Below are 8,308 nucleotides of genomic sequence, written 5' to 3' on the forward strand. Positions count from 1 at the left end.
TGCTTCTCTTCTTTTGGCTTTTATTGTTGCTTATTTGACCTACCTTACTGAATCTTCTTTATAGGCAAAGAATTTTATAATTGTTCGGATTTAAATGATTATTTCCAAAATGCTTAAGAGTACTAGAAAACAACTTCTTTCCCTGAAGTGTTTCTAAATATCTCTTTCCAATTGGCTATGTGGTGGTATATTCACACAATAAAATAATACACAGCCATTTAAAAGTACTGGCATTTTAAAATATTTAACTTATAATTTTAATGTAGAGCTATTCTTGAAATACACGTAAGTGGAAAAAAAGGTTGCAAAATAGGACAGGCAGTATGGGTCTACTTTTCATAAAAATATGTGTGTATTTATGGACATGGAAAAACAGAAGAGAAAACTGCAAAATATTATGCACTCGCTGAGTGCTGGGATTTGGGAGTGACTTCGTATTGTTGTGCTTTCACATACTTGCTAAATTCTTAACAATAAATATTTAATATACTAGAGTTTAAAAATTAATATTGCTTCCAAATGTTTTGTCTCATAAATATATTTAGTATCTTTAGTGTCAAATCATGAACCTGAAAATAAATTCACCAAATCAGCAGAAGTTATCTTTGGATCATGGGAATAAGAGTAATATATTTTCTGCACAATCTTCCACATTTTTCTTATAATAGAACTGTTTATAATTAGAAACAGGTTTTGAGAAGAAAACAGATTCAGTTCCTTCCCCTGCTCCATCACGGCTGGCTAGCTCCGAAAGGGCCTGATGTTAGTCATTAGCACCTCAGCGTGAAGTTGACGCCGCTTCCCCAGGGGGTTTACCTTCCCATTACGTTCTCTAATTAGGAGAAAACCTGAGTCCTAGAGGGCGCCCGGGCTAGCCCGCCTCCTGCAGCACCGGGTTTTCCTAAGTAACAATTTTATCCTCAAAGACGATCCCCTGCTCCTGCTCCACGCTGCCCGGCCAGAGACGCGGCTGTCTCTGCGGCTTCCTGCTCCCACGCACGCGAAGCTCACCTTCCTCTCCTGGTTCCCGAGGGCTCCGAGTGAGATGCCCGGAAAACACGCTCAGTCCGCACAGCCGCCATAAGAAAACCCAGAGCAGCCTCCAGCGGCCGCAGCAGTGAATTCCTCCTGACTCTTTTTCTTTATTCCAACCGTAGGCCCCATTTTTTTTTTTTTTTTTTTTCCACTTTTCTGGCTATTCATTTACCTCTGCGACAAGTTCCAGATGTTTCGGGGCCGACTCAATTTCAAAACTCCTGTCCCCTTATCTCCTTTTGTGCCCCTTTGCTGCTCTCAGGTCGTGCATCCTGATTCTTGGTGCAGAAGATGTGGTCACCGTGGGTGACCTCCTCGAATTATCTCTAATAACTTCTCTGGGTTCGTTTGTGCCAACTTAAATGCGAGCAGACTGGAGACAGAATACACAGGACTGGGGCATCGCTCCAGGCAGGGCACCTGCTTAGCGCTCCCAGGGCTTAGGTTTTAGGTCCAACACCAAAGCAAGGAAAGACATTACACACCCTGCATAATGCGCTCTACACACACACACACACACACACACACACACACACACACACAGAGTCAATTCTAGCTCCCAAATAAAGAAATGGATGGACCAGTACAGTCTCTTGGGAGAGAAGTAATACGATTTGCGCTCCGTACAGTGGCAACAGTAATTTGCTGAGTGCTGCCTGTGAAGGAGACATTGTGATGGTGCAGGCTTTACATACTTGAGCTCATGTATTCCTCAGAAGAAATCAGTCAGGGTACAGATGCGCACTTTCAGATTTAGGGATGTTCAGACAAAACACCAGGAGTCACGCCCTGGTATCTGTCTCCAAAACCCAAGCTCTTAACAAATAAGCCTTTCTCCCCTGCATGGAAGGGCTTGGGGGAGTCTGGGAAAGACTTCCTAAATCCCACTTAGCCAGTTCCAAAATAACCTTTGGATTGGCAGTCTTTTTAGGGTGTGGGGGGGGGGTGTGAACTCAGCCCAGCTTTCAGAGGGCAAAGCGACCTGGTATATACTACTAATTCTCCTTTTACAGGGGAGAAAAATAAGGCTCAATGAGATAAGACGATTTGCCACCAGCAGTAAACCTAAGGCCAATGCCCAGACACTGTGTTCTTTTGATGGTTCTTCTTTTCCTACATTCCAAAAGTCTTACCAGGAAAGAAAAAAAAAAAAAGTGTTTTTCTTGGCTCCAACATTAGAAAGAAGCTCTGTATGGCAGCTGAACTTTAAGGACATGCTTCACCATGTGGGGCTGCACGGTCTGGACAACCCAGGGCCACTCGTTTCCACCTCTTCCTACTTCTTTCTCCTTCAACTGCCTCAGTTCTTTAAAACCATTTGGGACAGTCTACATATGATTGCTCTAAAGTCAACCGTGCCTGCCACATCCACATAATACCTGAAGCCCTAGGACCGATTCCCCTGGAGGACAGACTCCATAATTGGGGGAACTCAAGTCAGGAGCAGGCAGGAGCACTCGGGTGGAGGACTGTATTCCTCATGAGTACGAGGAGGCACCAAGGCTCTGCTAGTTCTTTCCACACTTCATTTAGCATGGAGTGTTACAGTTCCTGCCTTCCTCCAAATAAATAGCTTTTTGCCTTTTGTGTGACAATACAAGTGCATAATGGGAAGATTAAAAACTGTTTAGTTAGCACATTCCATGTGCATGACAATGTTCTAGTTGTTTTGCACATATAAATGTATTAATCAATATTAGTTCATTCATTCAATCATTTGCAATATACTCAAACATTAATGCCCTGATGGGTTAGTGAAGTATTTAAAACTCTCTTGTGTTTTTTGTTTCTTTGCTCTTAGATCTTTCCCTTTTCCTATACCTTGCATTACTAATAGATTGCTAAATATTCACCTTCAGATTTCGGATTTTCTTCCTTTAATCCCCTACAGATTTAGAAGGATAAACCAATCATGATGAAATTATATGCAGAGAAAAGATGACTGTGCTGCAGTAAAAGTGCTGGAGTGCAGTATTCGAACAATAATACATGTGTGGGGCCCAGATAAAAATATACCTCATGCATCCATTTCATTCATTTATTTTACCTCTTTTGTTGGAATAATTTCAAGTTTACAGAAAAGTTGCAAGAATATTTCAAGAAATTTCTAATACCCGTCATAATTTTTTATTAACTTTCAGCCAGACGTATCCCAGTGAGTTCATGGGCTACAATTTCTCCAATTCACTGATATTTCAGAAGAGGGCAATATAAGGAACTTCTAGTTCATTGTGTATTTAAAATGTACAATAAGGGATGTGGAATGCCCCCAAATGCCTGTGCATTAAAGTTTGTTTCCTATGGTGGTACTATTGAAAGAAGAGGGAATATTTATGCTTTTAATCACTTATTTCTTTATTTGGTACAGGGTCTTGATACATAGTTCATACATATAGTGATCCCACTGTCTCAGCCTCCCCAGCTCTGGGATTATAGGTATGTGCCACCATGCCAGGACTCCGTGCTTGACTCAGCGCAGGGCCAGCACAGCATGTGATACCAGGAACTGAACTCAGGTCCTTGCACTTGCCAAGCAGGCTCTTAGACTGCCGAAGTATCTCCCCAGCCTCAGAAAATGGAATATTTAATAAGCCCAGCCTTATTCAAGGATCTGTCCTCACACCCCTGGGTCCTTCCCCTTATTTCTTTGGCCTCCTGGCAGTGAGGCGTTTATCCCACCATGTGCTCCCACCATGATGTGCTGCTTCGCCACAGCCCCAACCCAACTATCACTGCTTTACAGACTACACCTCAAAGCCATGCACTGAGCTCACCTGAATAACGCTGAGGTAAATCTTTTCTCTTAAAAATGGAATATCTCAAGGATTTTTCATAGTGCTAAAAAGCTGACTAATACATTTCACAATACATTGACTCAAAACCCACTGTCCAGAAATTGTAATAGTATCAGAAACAATATTCGTTCTCAATATTAATAAGGGATTCAAAACAAATTATGTTTGTTAGTAATCTATTGGCAAATATACTATCATATCACTGTGTAATAGTGATATGTATTTTTATGATAGGAATAAGATGTATTTGTATACTGCACATAAATGATTTCCAAGATATACTATAACCTGCAAGTGAAAAAAATTAGGGAAAAAATATAAATCTTTCTCTCCCTTCCTTTTCCTGTCCCTCTCCCTTTCCTTCTCTCTCTCCCTCCCCTCTTCACCCTGCAGTGTGAAAGCCTCTTGCCACCTTCTATATCTTGGACGTGCTCACCACATAGATCTGTAGCAGATCCCATCCAGACACTTCACATAGCTGGGTGTCTGAGAACTTAAACCATCTTCTTCTAAGCTGTTTACTGTCTACATTGCGTGACTGTAATTTTCATCATGTGCATTAGCAAAACTTTGCTATCCCAGGAGACTTTGGTACAGAAAGAGAAGAGCTACACATCACTGTAGTTTATCAAATGAGCCAGCAACTCTAGAGCTGATCAACTCTAAAACTGATATCCCAAGATTCTTTGAACTTCTCAGCTCGAATTTTGTACCTCAAATTTATTTTCACAAATCCTAAACAATAGTTTACTCACAGAATCCTAATCAAGGACCCACTCCAAAATATCCACCATACATCAGTGTTCAGATCTCAATGATTTGAACCTTGCCCTTCCTTCTGGCCGGCCTTTGCAGAGGCTACAAGGCAATATTCATCCCTACTGTGGGCTGTGACTGTGCCCTAACCTCCTGCAGGAGCTCTACACGCCCCAAAAAGAGACTTATGTTATAATGGTGTGAAAGAGGAGGAAACAACACTGCTGTGGTGTTTAGAAGAATGTCCTTTGGGAAGTGTCTAGACTAGATAATGTCCTTAGAGTGGAGATGCTGTACCTGAGCTATGGTGATTTTATACAAATAAGGGAGAGACACCCTAGATACAGACTCTCCCACCATGATGTGATGTAGCCCAGGAGACCCTCACCAGAGACTGTGACATGATGCTTGACACGTGCACCTCCAAAGTACACCTCTTTTCTTTATAAAGTCGCTTACCTCAGGATAAGAAGCTGCCATGCATGCAGGTGCACACCTGGAACCCCAGCTACTCAGAAGGCTAAGGTAGCATGATGACGAGTTGGAGCTCAGCCTGGAAAACTTAGGGAGACTTTGTCTCAAAATAAAACTCTTAGCAAGGGACAGGGATAGAGTGTGGTGCCAGAATACTTGCCCAGCACAAGTGAAGCCCTGCATCTAATCCTCAGGGCTGCAGAAACAATTTACTAAAAAACTATTGTTAATAGCCCAGTATTAAGCAATGCTTCCTTTTCGCCTTTATCTAAAGGTTGTTCTAGTAGAAATACAAGTTCTAACAATCTTGTATTTGACATTCTTGGAGGTGCCACTGGGACTTGCTCAGGACTAAGATGTTCTTTCCTCTGAGGTCAATGGCCTGGACCTGAAAACACACATGTCACTCGCACTTCTGGCCAAGCTCCCTGCCAGTGAAGATTGAGGGTGGGTAGCCCATCTGGGGTGAAACTCAGCCTGTTGTCCCTGAGCTCCCCATACATGAAATTTATTTTGTCTCCTGTAAGGAATCATTTTAAGAAACACTTTGATTACATAATCACACTTGGAAAGGGAACAGAAGTTCTTATTTTGGGTAGAAGTCTGCTCTACTAACAGCACTTGTATTATTCTATGTCCTTGTTATGCTATTGTGCAGCATTACGTGTCAGTTCATGGGAACAGGATCAGCCCAGATCTTAAAATGAACTCATTCACCAAGCCAGCCCTGTGACAAAGTTGCTTCAAAGGGTTGTTCTCAGATCAGTGACCTGGGGACATGCTTTGCCCTGAGTCACTTATCAAAACCTTAAGACACTTTTCCTCAGTCATGCCTTATTCTTGCATGAGAATCTAGTTCTTTCCCCAAAACCTTCCCACCCTTCCTGATACTACTTTGCTAGATTTATGGCTGCATTGAGCAGATGTCAGGGTTGTCCCTCCAAAATACAAAGGCAAAGGCAGCACCTTGGACCAACAGATGAGATGGCTCAGTGGAATAAGGCTTTCCCTGGCAAGTGCAAGGGCCTGAGTTCAATCCCTGATTCCACCAAAAAATAAAGAGATAAATAAAATAAAGTTACAGTAGCCAGTCTGTAAACCTATAATATGAAGAAAATTGTTTATCAGGCATTTTAGGTTTTTAAGAGATATTTTGTTTCAATTGTTACTTTTATTGGTATATATTTTCAGCACATAATGATTACATTCTTAGTGAGAAGTTGGCACTTGTCATGACACGTGTTAATTCTTTTCTTTTTATCCACTCCTTTCCTGCCCCCTTCCATCTCTGGGTCTCCTGCTCTTTTGCAAAAGATCTATATCCCTATTTTCTATCCTTTATTTTGCTTTTACTTGCATTGTAGATTTCTCATATAAGAAACAATGGATAGTGCCAGACCCACACCGAGCTACAGGCCACTGAAACCAGATGTGGTGGCGCATGCCTGCAAGCCCAGCACTGGGGAGTCTAAGACAGGAGTCTCACTAGCAGTCTGAGCTGCACAAGGAGACCCTGTACCAAATATATGAATAAAAGTATTTTTTAAAAAAGAAACAATGAATATTTAAGTGTGAGTGCCTGATTTATTTCACTTCACAGTGACGGGGGAGATGGCTCAGTAGAATAAGCACCTGCCTGGCAAGTACAAGGGCCTGAGTTCAATCCCCAGTTCTACAAAAAAAAAAAAAAAAAAATATTTCACTTAACATTATGACCTCGAAGTGTATACATTTTTCTTCAAATGACTCATGTGTCCTTCCTCATGGCAGAGTAGCACTCCACTGCACATGAATGCTGAAGTTTCTTTTATCCATTCATCTGTTGATGGACACGCAGCCTGCTTCCAAGATTCACCTATCACAAGTGGCACACCAAAATGTTTTAAAGATCAAACACCTAATGACCTATATTTCTTCATAGTGCAAGGAAGCACCTAAGAGAAATTCAGGTGCTCACTTCGGCAGCACATCTACTAAAATTGGAATGATACAGAGAAGATTATCATGGCCCCTGCACAAGAAAGACACGCAAATTCATGGAGTGGTCCATATTTTTTTCTCCCCCAGCAGGAGTCCTCTTTCTTCTGTCCTTTCAACTACAGCCAGCAGCAGCCAAGAGACAAACATCACCTCAGCCCTGACTACAACCTCACAACGATCCCTTCAGAGGACTTTTATTACAGAAGTTAAGAGACTTTTATTACAGAAGGCACAGCCAGCAGGGCCTTGTCCACCAATGGGGCCCTCTTTCTTTTGTCCCTCTGACTACAGCCAGAATCAGCCAGGTAACAAATATCACTCCAGCCATGAGCATAACCTCACAAAAGGCCTCTTCACACATTTTTACCACAGATGGCACAACCAGCAGGGCCTTCTCCACCAGCAGGACACCTCTTTCTTCTGTCCTTTCAACTATAGCCAGCAGCAACCAAGAGACAAACATTACCTCAGCCATGACTACAATTTTGCCAAAGTCCCCTTCCAAAGTTTTTACCATAGACAGGGCTTTTCACACCCACAGTCCTCTTTCTCCTGTCCATCTGACTATAACCCGCAGCAGCCAGGAGACAATCACTGCCTCAGTCATGACTACGACCTCACCAATGACCCTTTCAGAGATTTTTACCACAGATAGCACAATCAAGTTTTCCACACCAGCAGGTGTCCTCTTGCCACTATAGCCAGCAACAACCAAGAGACAATCATCACCACAGCCATGACCACAATTTCACCAAAGACCCAGAGGAAGCCCCTAATAGCTACATTCACCAGTTTGGACAAGTCAGTTGTCAGATGTTACTGCAGGTGCAGATGGAGGCTTTCTCCTCATGCAGCTGAAGGTAGCTTCTATAGAAGACATCACAGAGCCCACAAAGGCAGGAAGACTGCTGCAGCAGCTCCAGTGTGAACTCCAGAACCTCTTGAAGACTCTGAGCTCCCTTTCCTTACTGCATGTCCAAAGAAGCTGAAGAATGTTAGCTGCAGCCAGGCATGTCCCCTGTGCCAAAGAAGAATAGCCCTGCCAATGTCCTGATCCCATTGACAGACTACAGCTGCATTACTGTACTGACAGGGACCCAGAAGGTTCCCATGAAGGTCAGCTGGCCCAACCCCTCACCCAGAAGTGACTGCAGCATCCTGGCTCACATATGGAGAGGGGGCTTCTCCTGTGCCCAGCAGCATCTTTCACTTCCAGGGCTCATGCATTGTAGTCAATAAAGATAGACCGGATCCTCCAAAAAAAAAAA

At 42.8% G+C, this 8,308-nt stretch overlaps 1 long non-coding RNA gene and 1 other non-coding gene across 2 annotated transcripts in view; one reads left to right on the forward strand and one right to left on the reverse strand.

Moving 5' to 3' along the window:
- LOC111818339 overlaps positions 1 to 8,292 on the reverse strand; it is an 11,163-nt gene extending 2,871 nt beyond the window's left edge. Inside the window, exon 1 of the long non-coding RNA XR_002822360.1 lies at positions 8,208 to 8,292. This is a non-coding gene — a long non-coding RNA (uncharacterized LOC111818339). The remainder of the gene's footprint in view (positions 1 to 8,207) is intronic.
- LOC111818349 lies at positions 7,010 to 7,116 on the forward strand. Its single transcript, XR_002822368.1, has one exon. It is a non-coding gene; the product is annotated as a U6 spliceosomal RNA (small nuclear RNA).
- Positions 8,293 to 8,308: the final 16 nt, after the last annotated feature.

The sequence above is a fragment of the Octodon degus genome, unplaced genomic scaffold (assembly GCF_000260255.1).
Source record: "Octodon degus isolate 3935 unplaced genomic scaffold, OctDeg1.0 scaffold00088, whole genome shotgun sequence".
Classification (NCBI taxonomy): domain Eukaryota; kingdom Metazoa; phylum Chordata; class Mammalia; order Rodentia; family Octodontidae; genus Octodon; species Octodon degus.